The sequence below is a fragment of the Bos taurus genome, chromosome 9 (assembly GCF_002263795.3).
Source record: "Bos taurus isolate L1 Dominette 01449 registration number 42190680 breed Hereford chromosome 9, ARS-UCD2.0, whole genome shotgun sequence".
Taxonomy (NCBI): domain Eukaryota; kingdom Metazoa; phylum Chordata; class Mammalia; order Artiodactyla; family Bovidae; genus Bos; species Bos taurus.
This window is the reverse complement of record NC_037336.1, coordinates 40513100-40533020: the sequence shown is the minus strand read 5'-3', so window position 1 is coordinate 40533020 and position 19921 is coordinate 40513100. Positions and strand designations below refer to the sequence as shown.

At 41.7% G+C, this 19921-nt stretch overlaps 1 protein-coding gene across 2 annotated transcripts in view; it reads left to right on the top strand.

The window, feature by feature from the left end:
- The window catches only part of FIG4 (FIG4 phosphoinositide 5-phosphatase), a 172260-nt gene that overhangs the window by 26526 nt on the left and 125813 nt on the right, over positions 1–19921 (top strand). The window lies entirely within an intron of this gene.

The following is a 19921-nucleotide window of genomic DNA, read 5'->3' as shown; positions in this document are numbered from 1 at the left end:
AGGGTGACAGTATACAGCCTTGATGTACTCCTTTTCCTATTTGGAACCAGTCTGTTGTTCCATGTCCAGTTCTAACTGTTGCTTCCTGACCTGCATATAAGTTTCTCAAGAGGCAGGTCAGGTGGTCTGGTATTCCCATCTCTTGAAGAATTTTCCACAGTTTATTGTGATCCACACAGTCAAAGGCTTTGGCATAGTCAATAAAGCAGAAATAGATGTTTTTCTGGAACTCTCTTGCTTTTTCCATGATCCAGTGGATGTTGGCAATTTGATCTCTGGTTCCTCTGCCTTTTCTAAAACCAGCTTGAACTTCAGGAAGTTCACGGTTCACATATTGCTGAAGCCTGGCTTGGAGAATTTTGAGCATTACTTTACTAGCATGTGAGATAAGTGCAATTGTGCGGTAGTTTGAGCATTCTTTGGCATTGCCTTTCTTTGGGATTGGAATGAAAACTGACCTTTTCCAGTCCTGTGGCCACTGCTGAGTTTTCCAAATTTGCTGGCATATTGAGTGCAGCACTTTCACAGCATCATCTTTCAGGGTTTGGAATAGCTCAACTGGAATTCCGTCACCTCCACTAGCTTTGTTCGTAGTGATGCTTTCTAAGGCCCACTTGACTTCACATTCCAGGATGTCTGGCTCTAGGTCAGTGATCACACCATCGTGATTATCCGGGTCGTGAAGCTCTTTTTTGTACAGTTCTTTTGTGTATTCTTGCCATGTCTTCTTAATATCTTTTGCTTCTGTTAGGTCCATACCGTTTCAGTCCTTTATCGACGGCCCCCCTTGCTCTACAGCAGGTCCTTGTTGATTACCTGTTTTACCTGTATTATTGTGGATTTGTTAATCCATACCTTCTAATTGATACCTTTCCCTTCTGTAACCCTAATTTTGTTTTCTAATTTTGTGAGTCTGTTTCTCTTTTGTCAGTTGGTTTATGGGCATGAATTTAAGCTTCTGCCAATAAGCGTTATTTGTCTTTTTTTCCCCCTACTGACTTCATTCAGTATAATTGCGAGAGATCCTCATGTGTTACTGCAGTTGGCAGTGTGTCATTGCTTCATGACTGAGCAGTGTGCCATTGTGGATGTGTACCACTTTTTCTTTCTGCATTCGGTCAGTTTGGACGTCTTGGTTGCTTCCAGGTCTTGGCTACTGGAAGTGGTGCTGTATGCAGATTTGGGCGCCAGATTCTTTTAGAATTCTAGTGACGTTCAAGTATGCTCCTACTAGTGGGGCAGCTGTAATGTATGGTAGCTCGCTTTTTAACTTTTAAGGACAGTTCCATATTGTGCTCTGCTGTGGTTCTTACCATTTGCATACCACAGGCAATTCAAGAGGGTCCCCTTTTCACTGACTCCACCGTGACCTTTAGTTTGTAGGGATTTTGATGATCGTCATTCTGAGTGCTGTGAGGTGCTCCCTTATGTAATCTTTATTTGCATGTCTCTAATAATTCTGATTATGTGCATCATTTCATGTTCATTTTCTTTCTCAAATATTGTGAGCTGTATCTACCATTTCATATGTATTGACGAAACTCTGTCTTTGTAAAGATTTCTTTTCTAATAATTACTCCTGGGAAATTTTTGAGGACAGGTATCTTACAGCCTGATCCTCCTTGTGACTATTAAGTCCCTTTAAGGACATTTATCAAGGTGCTGTTGCAGAAAGTGGCCACAAGGTGCCAGCATTTCTTTGATGCCAATACTGCTTACTCTGGCAAACAGCCTCAGTGGAAGTCCTGGTTGGGATTGTACATTAGACTGCAATGTACCAGAAGCAAGACTCCAAAAGCTTGCGTCTCGTTACTTTTTTTTTTTTTTTTGTCAGTTTGATGTTTAGTTTTGCCTGGAGTAACACTGATATATGGTGTTGTATATGTCGTATGTGTACACAATGTTTTACATTTGCGCATATATATATATATACACACACATATATATATATTGATCTGCAAATTTTTTTCTTATAGAGGTTGTTACAGAATGTTGAGTAGACCTCCCTTGGTATACCTGTGTCCTTGTTAATTATGTATTTTATAAAAATTGTTTCTATTTGTTAATCCCAACTTCCTTATTTATCCCTTCCCTGTATCTTTCACCTTGTATAACGATAATATTATTGTGTAGTTTTGTGAGTCTGTTTCTCTTTGGTCCATTGGCTTCTTGGTATTAATTTTAGGTTATACCGCTAAGTGTTATCTGTCTTCTACTTCTTAGTTGCCCTTCTTAGCGTGGTTAGAACTAGGTCCGGGTGGGTTGCTGCTGCTGTTATTTCATTCTGTTTCATTTCATTCTATTTCATGACTAAGTCACGCTCCTGGTGGACATGTAGCAGTTCCTCTTTATGCGCTCATCTGGACAGACACTTTGCTTCCAGATCTTAGCTATTGTAACTGGTGGTCCACTGCGGATTTGGGTGCATATTTCTTTTTGAATTCTGGTTTTGCCTGGATATTCTCTTAGGCATTGACTGCTGGTTGATAGGGAGCTTAGTTTTCCTTTCAGGCACCCGCGTATTGTTCTGTGTAGGGGGGTTATTAACAGTTTCATCCTATGGGCTCCTTCGGAGGCTTTCCTTTCCTTCAGGGCCTTTCTATCATGCATTCTTTGAAGAGTCATTGAAGATGGCCATTCAGTCTGGGGCGAGGTGAGCCCTCTTTGTAGTTGATTGGCATGTCTCTAAGAACCTGGAGTTTGTGCACTGTTTCATGTGGCTTTTTTTTTTTTAGTGGTAATAAATTGACTTGTTGAAATTGGCTCCTTGAAAGTGGCCCATGTGTTGAATTTTTTGATTATGTCTTCAGGACATTTAGTGACAGCAGATGTCATTTATAGCTCTGCTGTCCTTGTGTGTATTGCCAGAGTCTAAGTATTGGGTTTGGCTTCCCTGGTGGTGCTAGTGATAAAGAACCCTCCTGTCAGTGCAGGAGTGTAAGACATGGGTTCGACCCTGGGTTGGGAAGATCCTCTGGAGGAGGGCATGGCAATCCCCTGCAGTATTCTTTCCTAGAGAGCCCATGAACAGAGGAGCCTGGTGGGCTCTGATCCATAGAGTCACAGAGTCGGACACAACCTAATCAACTTAGCATGCATGCATGCAAGAATTGGTTTTAAAGTTGCTGTTTTGGAAAATGGCCACAAGGGAGCAAGATTTCTTCATGCCCAACTCTGTTCACTGCAGAAAGCAGAGCCTCAGTGAAAGTGGTGCTCCTGAGTGGTGAATAAGGGTGGCAAGTGCCGGGACAAACACCCATACGCTTGTGTCTCATCACCTTTTGTTTTTATTAATTTAGTTTTTAATTTAGTAAGTTGTTTTAAAAATGTTTTGTTTTTGTGTGTGTAGAGAATCTTTTTCAGTTCTCTATATATATTTATTCACTTTGGCTCCTTGACTCATATAGGTTATCTCAGAGCGTGTAGACCTCCCTTCTCTACTGTAGGTCCCTGTTGATTGCCTATTTTATGCATATTATTGTGGAATGTTACATAAGCTCTTAACTCATTCCTGCCCCCACCTTTCCCTTTTGGTAATCCTAATTTGGTTTTCTAAATTTGTGAGTCTGTTTCTCTTTTATCAGTTGGTTCATGGGCTTTTCCATCAATTTTCAGCTGCCACTGATAAGTATAATTTGTCTTTTTTTATGTCTAGGTCTGTGTATGTGGCTGTGGTTGGCATTTTCTCATTTTATCATCACTGAGTAATATGCCATTTTGGGCATGTACCACTTCTTCTATATGTGTTCATCTATCCTTCAATTTTGCTTGTTTCCAAAATCTTGTCTATTGAAAATGGTGCTAAGGTGCACTTTGGGTGCAAGATTCTTTTAGAATTCTGGTGGCCTTTGAATGTACTCTTAGGAGTGTGACTTCTGAAATATATGGTAGCTCTGTTTTTACCTTTTTATTTTATTTTATTTTTAAACTTTACATAATTGTATTAATTGTGCCAAATATCAAAATGAATCCGCCACAGGTATACATGTGTTCCCCGTCCTGAACCCTCCTCCCTCCTCCCTCCCCATACCATCCCTCTGGGTTGTCCCAGTGCACTAGCCCCAAGCATCTAGTATCGTAAGGACAATTTCATACTGTTGTCTGTTGTGACTGCTACCATTTAAATACCACTGGCATATAAAATGGTCCTCTTTTCTCCACCCTCACTCTAGCATTTATTGTTCGTAGACATTGGTGATGGCCGTTCTGACTGCTGCAAGGTGATCCTGCTTTGGAATCTTGGTTTGCATGTCTCTGATAATTAGTGATTTTGTGCATCACTTCATGTGCTTTTTAAAAAATAGTGTCAGTAGTATCTGCCTTTTCTTATTGCTTGACGAAACTCTAGCCTTTTTTTAAAGATTTCTTTTGGAATACTTATCTCTGGAAAATTTTCAGATCAAGTATCTTTATAGCCCAGCCGTTCTGGTGAATGCAAGTCCCTCAAGCCGTAGTTTTCAAATTACTGTTGCAGGAAGCAGACACAAGGTGGCAGCACTTCTTCACCGCCCAGCTCTGCTTACTGTGGCAAACAGAGCCTCAGGGGAAGTCCTGGTTTGGGGTTTTACATTACAGTACAATGCGCCAGCGGAGAAGGCGATGGCACCCCACTCCAGTACTGTTGCCTGGAAAATCCCATGGATGGAGGAGCCTGGTAGGCTGCAGTCCATGGGGTCGCACAGGGTCGGACATGACTGAAGCGACTTAGCAGCAGCAGCAACAATGCGCCAGAGGCTACACCCCAAAGCTTGTGTCTTTTCACTTGTCTTTTTTTTTTGTCTGTTTAATGTATAGTTTTGCTTGGAGTAGCACTGATATATACAGTGTTTTATGTGTTGTGTACACAATCTTTTACACTTCCACATATACATATATCCATTGATCTTCAAATTATTTCCTCATAGAGCTTATTGTGAAATGTTGAGTAGGCCTCTCTTGGTGTACTATGTCCTTGTTAGTTATATATCTTACATGAAATTGTTTCTGTTTGTTGATCGCTACTTCCTTATTTATCCCTTCCCTGCATCTTTCCTATTTGTTAACAATAATTTTATTATCGACTCCTGTGAGTCTGTTTGGTCAGTTGGTTTCTTGGTATTTTTAGATTTCACCTATAGGTCTTATCATATGATACGTGTCTCTTTATGCTGAGTTACCTTTCGCAGCATGGTTAGAAGTATCCATAGGTCCATGGAGGTTGCTGCCTTTGGTGGTGTTTCATTCTGATGCATGTTCTGTGGTGGACATATAGCAGTTCCTCTTTATTTCTTTCTCCTTGATGGACACTTTGTTTCCAGATCTTGGCTATGGTACCTGTGCCCCACTGCAGCTTTGGGTGCATGTTTCTTTTCGATTTCTGGTTCTTTGGGGTTATTCTCTTAAGCCAGGGAATATTGGATCATTGGTAGCTTTAGTTTTTTTTTTTTTGAAAGACAGCTGTGTACTGTTCTATCTAGGTGCTGTTAACAGTTTCATCCCCCCTGCACCCTAGGAGGGTGTCATTTTCTCCAGGCCATCTCCACTGTGGATTCTTTGAGGACTCCTTGATGATGGCCATTCAGACTTTGGTGAGGTGACCCCTCAATTGTAGTTTTGCTTTGCATGTCTCTAAGAACTAGTCATTTTTGTGCACAATTTCATGTGTTCTTTTTATTTTTTTTTTAACGGTGGTAATAAAAGTGACTTGTTGAAATTGGCTCCTTGAAAGTGGGCCATGTGTTGAAGTTGTTTTGATTACCTTCTTCGGGCCATTTAGTGATAGCAGATGTCATAGCCTGGTTGCCCTTGTGAATATTGTGTGCCCATGAGCGTTGGTTTTGAAGTTGCTGTTTCAGAAAATGGCCACATGGCGGCAGTGTTTCTACATGCCAAGTGGTAGTTACTACAGAAAGCAGAGTCTTAATGGAAGTTCCTGGGTTGTAAATTTTTGTGCAGTGTGCCAGTACAACACCCATAAGCTTGTGTCTTTTTATTTATTTTTTTATAATATAGCTTTTATTTTTTATGGAATAAATTATTTTAAAATGTTGTGTTTAATATAGGTGTAGAGAATCTTTGCCAGTTCTACATGTGTCTATTCATCACGAATTGGTTTTGTACACAGGGTATTACAGAGTGTCGTGTAGACCTCCCTTGCTCTACAGTGGGTCCTTGTTTATCACCTGTTTTATATGCATTTTTGTGGATTTCCTAATATCAACCCCTAATTGTTACTTTTCCCCATTTTCCCCTTTTTGGGTAACCCTAAATTTGTTTTCTAATTTTGTGAGTCTTTTCTGTTTGTTCACTTGGTTCATGGGCCTCAATTCTATGATTTCAGCAATAATGGTGTTTGTCTTTTTTTTTTTTCTGACCTGCTTCACTCGTTACGATTACAACAAGGTCCATGTACATCACTGCAGTTAGAATTGTCTCGTTCTTTTTCGTGGCTAAGTATTATGCCACTGTGGACACATCCCACTTCCTCTTTACGCGTTCATCTGTTTTTGGACATTTTGTCTGCTTCTGGATCTTGGCTTTTGGAAGTGGTGCTGTGGTGCACATTTGGGTGCAAATTTCTTTTAAAATAGTGATTGTCTTTGCTGGTCCTCTTAGGAAGGGGACTGCTGGAATGTGTATGGCAACTCTGTTTTTCCCATTGAAAAACAGTTTCATTCAATGGTCTATTTTGGCTCTGACAGTTTATATACCACTGGCAACATAAGAAGGTCCCCTTTGATCCACCTTCACTCTAGTATTTTTTGTTTATAGACATTTTGATGCTGGCTATTCTGAATCCTGGGAGGCGATGCCTCACTGTAATCTTGATTTGCGTGTCTCTCATAGTTTGTGATTGTCTGCATTAGTTCATGTACTTTTTTAAAGAAAATAATGAGTAGTATCTACCTTTTGCTATTGTCTTGATGAAATTCTGCCCTTTGTAAAGTTTTTTTTTTTTTTTAAAGAAAATTTATTTGCAGCAAATTTTTATAATAGGTATCTTACAGCCAAACTCTCCTTGTGAATCTTAGTCCCCTTAACCACAGGTTTTAAAAGGCAAAGAAACCAGAGATCAAATTGCCGACATCCATTGGATTATCGAAAAAGTGGGAGAGTTCCAGGAAAACATCTACTTCTGCTTTATTGACTACACCAAAACCTTTGACTGTGTGGATCAGAACCAACTGTGGAAAATTCTTGAAGAGATGGGAATTCCAGACCACCTGACCTGCCTCATGAGAAATCTGTATGCAGGTCAAGAAGCAACAGTTAGAACTGTACATGGAACAACAGACTGCTTACAAATCAGGAAAGGACTGTGTCGAGGCTGTATATTGTCACACTGCTATTTAATTTCTATGCAGCGTACATCATGTGAAATGCTGGGCTGGATGAAGCACAAGCTGGAATCAAGATTGCTGGGAGAAATATCAATAACCTCAGATATGCAGATGATACCACCCTTATGGCAGAAAGCAAAGAGGAACTAAAGAGCCTCTTGATGAAAGTGAAAGAGGAGAGTGAAAAAGTTGGCTTAAAGCTCAACATTCAGAAAACTAAGATCATGGCATCTGGTCCCATCATTTCATGGCAAATAGATGGGGAAACAGTGGAAACAGTGACAGACTTTATTTTGGAGGGCTCGAAAATCACTGCAGATGGTGACTGCAGCCATGAAATTCAAACACGCTTGCTCCTTGCAAGAAAAGTTATGACCAACCTAGACAGCATATTAGAAAGCAGAGACATTACTTTGCCAACAAAGGTCCATCTAGTCAAAGCTATGGTTTTTCTAGTAGTCATGTATGGATGTGAGAGTTGGACTATAAAGAAAGCTGAGCACCAAAGAATTGATGCTTTTGAACTGTGGTGTTGGAGAAGTCTCTTGAGAGTCTCTTGGACTGCAAGGAGATCAAACAAGTCCATCCTAAAGGAAATCAGTCCTGAATATTCCTTGGAAGGATTGATGCTGAAGCTGAAATTCTAGTACTTTGGCCACCTGATGCAAAGAACTGACTCATTGAAAAGACCCTGAAGCTGGGAAAGATTGAAGGTGGGAGGAGAAGCAGACGACAGAGGATGAGATGGTTGGATGGCATCACCAACTGGATGGACAGGAGTTTGAGTAAGCTCTGGGAGTTGGTGATGGACAGGGAAGCCTGGTGTGCTTCAGTTGATGGGGTCGCAAAGTGTCAGACACGACTGAGCGACTGAACTGAATTGAACTGAGTCGCTCAATCATGTCCGACTCTTTGCACCCAGGGATTGGGCTCATTAGGCTTCCCTGTCCTTCACTGTTACCTGAAATTTTCTCAAACTCGTGGCCATGGTGTCGATAATGCCATTGAACCCACCCCATCCTCTGTTGCCCCCTTTTCCTCCTGCTCTCAATCTTTCCCAGCATCAGAGTCTTTTTCAGTGAGTTGGCTCTTTACATCAGGTGGCCATGTATTGGAGCTTCAGATTCAATCCTTCTAATGATTATTCAGGGTTGATTTCCTTTTTAGAATTGACTGGTATGATCTCCTTGCTTTCCAAGAGACTCTCAAGAGTCTTCTCCAGCACCAGAGTTGGAAAGCGTCAATTCTTTGGTGCTCAGCCTTCCTTATAGTCCAACTCTCACATCTGTACATGATTATTAGATTAAAAAATCCGTAGCTTTGACTGTATAAACCTTTGTTGGCAAAGTGACATCTCTGCTTTTTGATATGCTGTCTAGGTTTATTGCAGCCTTTCTTCCAAGGAGCAGGAATTTTTAAATTTCATGGCAGGTCACCACCTGCAGTGATTTTGGAGCCTAAGAATATAAAGTCTGTCACTGTTTCCATTTTGCCCCATCTACTTGCCATGAAGTGATGGGACCAGATGTCGTAATCTTAGTTTTTTGAGTGTTGAGTTTTAAGCCAGCTTTTTCCACTCTACTCTTTCACCTTCATCAAGAGGATCTTTAGTGACCCTTTGCTTTCTGCCATAAGGGTGGTGTCATCTGCATATCTGAGGTTGTTGATATTTTTCCTGACAGTCTTGATTTCAGCTTGTACTTTATCCAGCCTAACATGATGTGCTCTGTGTAGAAGTTCAATAAGCAGGGTGACAGTATACAGCCTTGATGTACTACTTTCTCAGTTTGAAACTAGTCCGTTGTTCGATTTCCCATTCTAACTCTTGCTTCTTGACCTGCATACAGGTTTCTTAGGAGTTAGGTAGCGTGGTCTGGCATTCCCATCTCCTTAAGAATTTTCCACAGTTTGTTGTGATCCACACAGTCAAAGGTTTTAGCATAGTCAGTGAAGCAGAAGTAGATGTTTTTCTGGAATCCCTTGCTTTTACTATGATCCAAGAGATGTTGGCAATTTGAAATCTGTTGCTCTGCCATTTCTAAATCCAGGTTGTACATCTGGAAGTCTTTGGTTCACATTATTGTTGAATCTCGGATGGAAGGATTTTGAGTATTACCTTGCTAGCGTGTGAAATGAGTGCAATTGTTGTGGTAGTTTGAACATTCTTTGGCATTCCCTTTTTTTGGGATTGGGCTTCCCTGGTGGCTCAGAGGTTAAAGCATCTGCCTGCAATGCGGGAAACCTGGGTTTGATCCCTGGGTCGGGGAGATCCCCTGGAAAAGGAAATGGCAACCCACTCCAGTATTCTTGCCTGGAGAATCCCATGGATGGAGGAGCCTAGTGGGCCACAGTCCACGGGGTCTCAAAGAGTCGGACACGACTGAGCGACTTCACTTTCACTTTTTTTGCGATTGGAATGAAAACTGAACTTTTCCAGTCCTTTGACCACTGCTGAGTTTCCCAAATTTGCTTGCATGTTGAGTACAGCACTTTAACAGTATCATCTTTTAGGTTTTGAAATAGCTCAACTGGAATTCCATCAACTCCACTATTTGTTTGTAGTATGATTCCTAGGGACAGTTGACTTCATGCTCCAGAATGTCTGTCTCTAGGTGAGTGAGCACAGCATTGTGGTTATCCGGGTCATGAAGACACTTTTTTTTTTACAGTTCTGTGTATTCCTGCCACCTCTTCTTAGTATCTATTGCTTCTGTTAGGTCCATAACGTTTCTGTCCTTTATTGTGCTCAGCTTGCATGAAATGTTCCCTTGATGTCTCTAATTTTCTTGAAGAGATCTCTATAGTCTTTCCCATTCTATTGTTTTTTGCAATTTCTTTGTATTGTTCAGTGAAGAAGGCTTTCTTATTGGATCTTGCTATTCTTTGGAACTCTGCATTCAGATGAGTATATGTTTCCTTTTCTCCTTTCCCTTTTGCTTCTCTTTTTTCCAGCTGTTTATAAGGCGTCCTCAAACACCCATTTTGCCTTGTTGCATTTCTTTTAAGTTGCTGTTGCAGAAGATGGCCACAAGGCGGCAGCATTTCTGCACAGCCCAGCTCGACTTCCTCTGCAAACAGAGCTTCAGTGGGAGTTGTGGTGTGGGGTATAAATTAGCCTGTAATGTGCCAGATGCAACACCCCAATGCTTGAGTCTCATCACTTCTTGGTAATGTGTCATTTTGCTTGGAGTCACAGAGACATAAAATGATAAATGTGCTGTATGTGTACAGAACTTTTACATTTACACATATACATACATAGAGAGATCCTCATTACTTTCCCATAGCTGTTACTCCACAAAGTCTAGTGAGCTCCTGTCATAAACCTATTTCCTCACTGATTATGTATTCATAAGTAATAGTCTGTTTGTTAATTTCAGCCTCCTAATTTGTCTCTTTCCTGCATCTTTCCCCTTTGTTAGATATAATTTTATTTTCTAGTCTTGTGAGTCTGTTACTTTTGAGTCAACTGGTTTCTTGATATTAATTTTTACATTCTACCTATAGAGTTGGTTCAATCCCTGGCTCAGGAAGATCCTCTGGAGAAGGGAATGGCTACCCACTCCAGTGTTCTTGCCTGGGGCTGCAAAGAATCGGACACAACTGAGCAACTAACAGTTTCACCTAAGTGATGTCATATGATGTCTGTACTTTCGTTCTGAGCTACCTCTCTCATCCTGCTTAGAGCTAGTTCCATGTAGGTTCCCACCATGGGTGTTAGTTCATTCCGTTTCATGGCTGAGATGTGTCCCATGGTGGACATGCAGCAGTTCCTCTTGTGAACTCATTCTCGATGGACGCTTTGTTTTGTTTCCAGGTTTTTGCTATTGCAACTGTGGCCCTCAGCAGCTTTAGAGCATGTTTCTTTTTGAATTTTTGTTTTCCCCTGATATTCTCTTAAGCGTTTGATGCAGGGTCATAGGTAGCTCTCGTTTTCGTTTCCAGACCCTGCACGCTCTTCTGTGTAGAGACTGTTAGCGGTTCCCTCCCAGCAGCACCGCAGGAGGCTGCCTTTTCCCCAGGCCCTCTCCACCAAGTGTTCTCTGAGGCTCACTGATGATGGCCTGTCAGACTGGGTGAGTTGAATCCTGGGAGTTTGGATTTGCATACCGCCTGATTTGGGCATTTTGTGCACCATCACACGGGTTCTTTTTTGTTTTAATGGCTGTAAGAAAATCTACTTGTTGATATTCGCTCCTTGAAAGTGGGCCATATGTTGAATTTTTTTAAATTATCTTTTTTTTTTATTACCTTTCATTTGTTAGATATGCACTGATGCAATGATTGACCACAGCTGCTGTTTGCAAGTGTCTGAACGTGCTGGGAATTCTTGTTTTGGGTGCTGGGAGCGTATTCTTTGGTGAGGAAGGCATTATGAGATGCATTAATTGAAGAGAGACACTGGGCAAGATAGGGTCCTATCCTGAGCCTTCCTGTAGAATGGCAGCTGGGCAGAAGTGTTCCTGAGGTTACGTTTATGTTGGTGGTGTTACTTGTGTTTAATGATGGATTTTGAGGACTCTTTGGGTAGCAAGGGAGATATGTTTATAGATTATATGCTTTAGGTCTGGTTCTATTCCCTCCAGAATCTTACCTGTTCTTTTTGTCACTAAGCACCTTCATTTTCCCTTTAGCTCATTGTGACCCAGGCCTACAGATGAATTTGGGCTATACCTCACCCTGATGCTCATATACCCCAGGGTAACCAGGAGTTTCCCATTGGAGACTTACCAACCTGTTATTTTCCGGGGAGAAACTATGTGATTTCCCAGTGTCTAGTCCTTGCTTTGTCTATAATACCCCTGAGGTCTTACCATTGCAATAAGGGACCATTTTATAATAAAGGAAGGGACATTATAGTGGTTAACTTTAAAACTGATAGTTGAACAGAACTGTGGTAGATTTTTGTCTCTGAGTATGTGTTTTATGTGTATAGGTTGTTAAGATAACTTTTACTCTTGCTAGCTCAAAATTATTATTGTATGTGTATGTATGTTTGGGTTTATTTCAAGTCCCGCCTTGTTCTAAAAGGATTAAGGTAATTTCTCCCTTCTTTCCATCTCATCACATGAAATAGAATTAAGTATGTCTGAACCACTTTGTGAGGAATGCAGCTCATTTAATTAGCATTGATTTGGAAATTAGAGGACAGGAGAGGATGTCACAGGATGTGGGTCACAAAGGGACTGGAACTGGGAACCAGTTGATGTAAAGTTGGAAAGAGAATCATGGTGATGATGGCCGGTTTAGGATGTGTGGTTGGAGGTGACAAAGTGTCCACTTGTTTCCAGAGGGGATTTAATGCTTCTCCTTCAGCAAAGCCCTGACGCCATGAAGAATGAACTTGGCAGCATCCCTCTGACTGTCAGAATCTCCTTTCTCCTTCTGGGCTGGGTTACTGGCTGTACGATTGCTGGGATCAGCGAGGTGGCAGGCCTGCAAGACTGCTAAAGATTGTGAGAAGTGACTTTGTGATCTTTAAAAATAATACCTTTATTCTGAAAGTTCAAGTGCAGTTTAACATTAATCGAAGCTGTCAGGACAACCTAAAATGTCTCCTCTTTCAAGAAAGCTGATTTTCTTCCCTCAGCTGAAAACTGAGTGATTAATTAGCCTGTCATTATCAAAGAAGATGATAATGTTAGTAGATAACTGCATTTCCTGTTAAGTGGATTACCTTCTGTATTGCATGTGGAGTTCATGTGTATACTTTAGAAACACATTCATCTTTAAACCAAGTCACTGCTGTTAAAGCTGCATGGTGAGATTTTAAGCTTTTTCTTGGTATTTAACTTGCAAAAGTCAGCTCAGAGCCTTTCTGTCTTCATGGGCATCTTAAGGCAGCTTCTTTTGGTGTCCTGATTCTCCACTCCAGTTCTTGCCAACCCCTCTGCCCCTCAGCGAATCTATGGACACACACAGACGTGTCCCCAGCAGAATCGATTCCTTTCATCCACGAGTGTGCCCGTGTTCAGGCAGTCCGGCTGACGTGTGCCCGATTATGAAAGTCCCGAACACTCCAGTTACTGCTCCCTTTTTCCCTTGGTTGCTTTTGGGCATTTTGGTTACCTCCTCTTTCACCTTCACCATTTGAACTTCAGACTGCAGGTACCTGAGATGACCTTTCCTTCTTCCTAAAATCCCGTTATTCCTAATTTATAATGGTTTCAGCCCAACTTTCCAGATATGTAAGTCCCCTCTCAGCACATTCACACAGTAGGTATTCTTCTTGGCTTCATCTTCTGAAGCAGTGGCTCAGATCTGGACTGGTTGCTCCCACGGCCTCCAGCTCAGCTGCTGTCCTGGGATCTCCCTTAACCACCATCCCATCACCTCTCCTGTGATGATTTCCTTACTTTCCCAGATCCTGGATTTTTTTTTTTTTTTCCTCTCTTGAGTTATGCCCTCATTTTGGTGGAGCATCTACTTCAATTGCTTCATGAGGAAGGGTTCCTCGGCAGGAATCTTTTTGAATCCATGGACGTGTGGAACAGTAAGGACCTAACAGAAGATTAAGAAGAGGTGGCAAGAATACACAGAAGAACTGCACACACATAGAAAGGTGTTAATGACCTGGAAAACTGTGATGGTGTGGTCACTCACTAGGGCTGGACATCGTGGAGTAGGATGTCAAGTGGGCCTCAGGAAGCATTACTGTGAAAAAACCTAGTGGAGGTGATGGAATTCCAGCCGAGCTATTCATATTTGAAATTCTAAAAGATGATGCTGTTAAGGTGCTGCACTCCATATGCTCGCAAATTTGGAAAACGCAGCAGTGGCCATGGGACTGGAAAAGGTCAGTTTTCGTTCCAGTCCCAAGAAAGGCAATGCCGAAGAACTCCTGCACAGTTGTGCTCATTTCACCTACTAGCAAGGTTACGCCCAGACTCCTTCAAGCTCAGTTTCAGCAATGCGTGAACTGAAAACAGACGTACAAGCTGGGTTTCAAAGAGGCAGAGGAACCAGAGATCAAATTGCCATCATTTGTTGGATCGTGGAGAAAGCAAGAGAATTCCAGAAAAACACCTACTCTGCTTCATTGGCTATATAGTAAAGCCTTTGACTGTGTGGACTGCAGCAAGCTGTGGAAAATTTTTAAAGAGATGGGAAAACCAGACCACCTTACTGCCTCCTGAGAAATCAGTATGCAGGTCAAGAAGCAGCAGTTAGAACCGGACATACTGACTGGCTCAAAATAGGGAAAAGAGTATGGCAAGGCTATATATTGTCACCCTGTATTCAGAGAACATCATGTAAAATGCTGGGCTGGATGAATCACAAGCTGGAATCAAGATTGCCACAACAACAACCTCAGATATGCAGGTAATACCACTCTAATCACAGAAATTGAAGAGGAGCTAAAGAGCCTTTTGATAAAGATGAAAGAGGAGAGTGAAAAAACTGGCTTGAAACTCAACATTTAAACAAGTAAGAATATGGCATCCAGTCCCATCACTTGATGGCAAATAGAAAGGGAAAAAGTGGAAGCAGTGATGGATCTTATTTTCTTGGGCTCCAGAATCACTGCTGACGATGACTGCAGCCATGGAAATAAAAGACACTTGCTCCTTGGAAGGAAAGCTATGACAAACTTAGTGTATTGAAAAGCAGAGATATCACTTTGCTGATAAAGGTATGTGTAGTCAAAGCTATTGTTTTTCCAGTAGTCATGTAGGGATATGAGAGTTGGACCATAAAAATAACTGAGCACTGAAAAATTGATGCTTTCAAATTGTGGTGCTAGAGAGGACTCTTGAGAGTCCCTTGGATTGCAAGATCAGTCTAATCAACCCAAAAGGAAATCAATCCAAAAAGGAAACCTGAATATTCCTTGGAAGGACTGATGCTGAAGTTGAAACTTCAATACTTTGGCCACCTGATGCGATGAGCCAACTCATTGGAAAAGACCCTGATGCTGGGAAAGACTGAAGGCAAAAGGAGAAGAGAGAGGCAGAGGATGAGATGGTTAGATAGCATCACCAACTCAACGGACATGAATTTGAGCACACTCCAGGAGGTAGTGGAGGACAGAGAAGCCTGGCATGCTACAGTCCATGGGGTCGCAGAGTCAGACACAACTTAGTGACTGAACAGCAACAACATCTGAAAATGCCCTTATTAGGCCCCCAGGTTTGATTGATAGGCCTAATTGGAGTTAAAGATTGAAATTAATTTTCCCTTAAAAATTTGAAGGCATTGTGTCCCTGTCTTCCACCTTCAGTTTTGCTGTCGAGAATTTCTAGTGTTATGCTATTCTTGATCTTTAGCTTGAAGCCTTTTTTTCCTCCTTAGAAGCGTGTGCTAGCTCCTTTTTAATCTTCAGTTTTCTGAAGTTTTACACTTCTCCCTCCAGAGATAAGAGCTGCAACAAATTTTCATGCCTTTGGGGGTTCTATAGCGCAAATTGGATTGCTTCTTGACTTGCTACTGCTTTCTTTCTTGGGCATACTTTTCAGTTTCAAATGATTTTTTTTTTCTTTTTTCTGCAGTCTGCTTCTCTTTTTCTCTTGCCCTTGAGGCTTCTAAGAAAATGACCATAAAAAACTTTATTGTGATTTTAGTGAGGTGTTTGGCGGGGGGAGCAGAGCCCTCCATTGCTCTCTCTTTGCCTGGAAGGCTACCCATTTGCTCGTCACCCAGCTCTGCTGTGGCTTTTTGCCCCCACTCCAAGTGGAGACAACCCCTTGCCCCCAGAAAGACCACTCACAAGCTCTTGTCCTCCAACCCCACCTTTGCGGGCCCTGTCCGAAGCATTTGCTCATCAAGCAAAAGTAATCGGATTGATTACTTCTTTTTTTCCCAGTCTAATCCACTAGCAAGGCATGTGCCTAAAATATAGCTTCAACGTATCGTTGTCCTTAGGTATCTAGTCGAGTGCCTGGCACACAGGAGGCATTCACTGGTACATGGGCGGATGAGTGATGTCAATAGGAAGCCAGGAAAATTGTTAAAATTGTGGACTCTCTTAACATGTTCTGAAAGACAGTCTTTGAAAGTAAAGGCAGGGCGACTGTTCTAGATTAAAAGATATTTTATAAAGGCCTGGTTACAAGTGCTATACAGAATCCTTGATTGGATTCCATGTTTGTTTTTTTTTTATTTATAGATAGCTAGAAAGGATACTGGGCTTCTCAGATGGCACTAGTCATAAAGAACCCCCCTGCCAATGCAGGAGACATAAGAGACCTGGCTTCAATCCCTGGGTGAGGAAGATCCCCTGGAGGAGGGCATGGCAATCCACTCCAGTATTCTTGCCTAGAGAATCCCATGGACAGAGGAGCCTGGTGGGCTACAGTCCATGGGGTCCTAAAGAATTGGACACAACTGAATGGACATAGCACATAAAGGATACTATTAGGACATTTGGGGAAACTTGATGGATTATAGGTAATGTTGTATCAATGGTTGTTTTGATTATGTGGGAGGATGTCCTTGTATTTAGAAAATACAAGTTGAGGGCTTTTGGGATGATGTGTTATGTTACCTGCAACTTGTTTTTCACATGGTTCAAAAGCAAAAAAAAAAAAAAAAAGCTTATCTCTAGAAGGAAGAAGGGAGAAAAAAAATGTAGCACAAAATTAACCATGCGTGAATATAGCTGAGTGGAATGTGGGTTTTCATTTTGCCCTTCTGTCTATTTTACTGTAGGTTTGAAAAATTTTCGAAATAAAAAATTTAGAAAAAAACAGTGGAAAAAAAAAAGAAAAGAAAAAAACAGTAGAGAAGAATTTAAGGAAAGATATTTCAGGGATATTTTTAAGCCCCAAAATGCTGAAATTAATTTTGAAGCATGATGTTAAATATAATAAAGCCTAAGGATATATGTGTGTGTGTGTGTGTAGTTAATCAAACGAAATAGAATTAAGGCCTTTCTGGAAAAGTTACCTCTTAAAAATTTGGCCTGAAAGCCTGTGACTCACCCACCAGGGGGCAGTGCAGGAGCGTCATTCTGTGCACTGCTGAGCGCTGTGGATTTCCGCCACATAACTGTTTCCACAAGAGGTCGCTCTTCTCTGCACAAAACATTTTCAGGATTCTTAGACCACTTTAAAGGAGAATGTGGATAGTTACACTGCTTCCCGTTTCTTTCTTCCCACTCCGATCTGCTTCTGAGTTCTGTGGATTTTTGCCTTGGCTCCTCTGCTTCGTGGAGTAAAGACTTAATGGAAGGGTCTGGATAAGAGGGGTGCAGATCCGCTCTCCTGTGTGTGCTTCAAAGGCCAAGAGTGCATTTGTCTACTCCTACCCCAGGAATTCAGTCTTTTTATTACAAACTGCCAAATCATGGTCCTACTGAAGTTCATCTTTAGATTTCCTAGGATGTGTTGAAATTCTAGGAATTCCACTCAGCAGTTTTACCTCTCTTAAAGCTGTGATGTGGCTCCTTACTGAGTGATTCAGATATATATAGCTCAGACGGTAAAGAATCCACTTGGAATACAAGAGAGACAGGTTCGATCCCTGAGTAGGGAAGATCCCCTGGAGAAGGGAATGGTAACCCACTCCAGTGTTCTTGCCCAGAGAATCCTATGAGGTGGTTGACTTAGAAGGACTGTCTTTCTGTGCAGTTAACCAAGAAAGATGGCTTAGTGTAAATGTTGTAGAAAGTTACCCAGCAGATTAAATGGTTAGCCTGTGGTGAGTGATTGTTCTTTCATTTAACATGTACTCAGTGCCTGCAGACCCAGATTGCACTGCTGGACTAGAATTAAAAACCACAAGAGTCAGACTCCAAAGCTGCTTATAATAGGCAAACGGGATAGAGTAGCCCCAGACAGATTTATCAGGGTGCTCAGAAGAAGTGCTGACTTCAGCTATAAGCAGAAGTGCTCTGGGAGGGGGAGGAGGGAGGGATGTTACTTGCTCTGTCTTGGCTCAAAACAGAGTGCTGTCTAGAGATCCTCCAAGGCCAAACCTAGCATCAGGACACCACCAGCCTGTCTGGACAGCTTGCTCTGACCTTCCCCGAGTGAGCGAAGCGCCCTTCATGTGCTGTCATCTGTGCAGTTCAAACCTCAGTAATACGCGCTTTTCGTGCTGGTTCCTCTGCATGCTCTCCTGTCCTGAGGACAGAGGCTGATTACTCATAGGTTGGTGTATTTTCCCCACTCTGGTTCCATTCTGGTCCCATGTGTGCCTTTTTTCCCCTCTGGGCACTCTCTTTTTCCCTCTTTTTTGAAGTCTTTTTCTCAAGTACAATGACATAGACTTGCTAATATCTTAAAAAGTAAAGCAAAGCAAAGTAGCCCTCACTGAGTGCCTTTTTCTGTGTTGTACCCTTCACTGTGTTAGGTGTTTCCTAAGCATCTTCTCCGTTAATCTTGTTCCTCTAACAAACTCGGCCAGCTTCTTCGCTGTTCAAGTCTTTGCACTCACTGTTTCCTTTCCTAGGAAACTGTTTTTCCTTAAGTGCTCAAGAAGGTGGTTTCCTTTTCTCCTAACAAACATGTAGTTTATAGGCTCTTCTTCTGTGGCTGAGTTTACTAGGCTGGTGACCCCTCTTTCCTCTCTGTGGTGGGTAGGGTCTTGGGGGGAACTCACTGGGCCAGCCTGAGAACTTGGACCTCTTCCCTCTCGCTGGGTCCCTGCCCTTCCAGCTGCTCCTCCAGCGCATCCTGGTCACTGGATGTCTTCTTTTACTTTACTAATTTATTATAATTGCTCTGTTTCATCCTCATGATAACTGATACTTTCATCTAGACTCTATTTCTCCCTAGAAGACGAGGGATTCAGTATTTTGGTTAGTTTTCCCCTTAAGCATGGGCTAACCCATCATCTTTTTTTTTTTTTAATTAACATAATTGCATTTATTTATTTATTTTGGCCGCTCTGTGTGGCATGCAGGATCTTAGTTCCCTGACCAGGAATCGAACCTATGCCCCTTGCAGTGGAATCACAGAGTCTTAACCACTGGATAGCCAGGGAAGTCCCTAACCTATCATCTTTTAACATACAGATTTGTTCTTTATAATCTGAAAGTCTAGATCATACCTTTGTAAACAGATATACACTTAATTTAAAAACTCATCCGTTTTTACAGCTTTAGTATTAAAACGATATAACCAAGTTCTCATCTTTTGTTATGGGGCTTCCCAGGTGGCGCAGTGGAAGAGTCCACTGGCCAATGTAGGAGATGCAAGAGATGCGAGTTCAGTCCCTGGTTCAAGAAGATTCCCTGGAGTAGGAAATGCCAGCCCACTCCAGTATTCTTGCCTGGAGAATCCCCATGGACAGAGGAGCCTGGTGGGCTACAGTCCATGGGGTCACGAAGAGTTGGACACGTCTGAGCACATGTGTATCTTCTATTATACATATCTTCTATTATAAAATCTTACCTTAAAAAATCTTCTCCAACCTTCAAGGCTCAATTTAAGTCCTAAGTCCTCTGAGGTTTTCTGCACCTTTAGTACCTAACATTAATCTTTCCTGCTCTCAGTACCTATACTTCAGTTTGGCCATTAATCTAAAGAATCTTATTTGTTATTTAATTGCTTTGTCTATCTGTGTCTTATGTGACTGATGAGATGGTTAGATGCCAGTTGATGGTGGCAATGTGTTCTTAATTTTTGCAGTGTTTGAAAAAGAGTCAATTTAAAGGACTT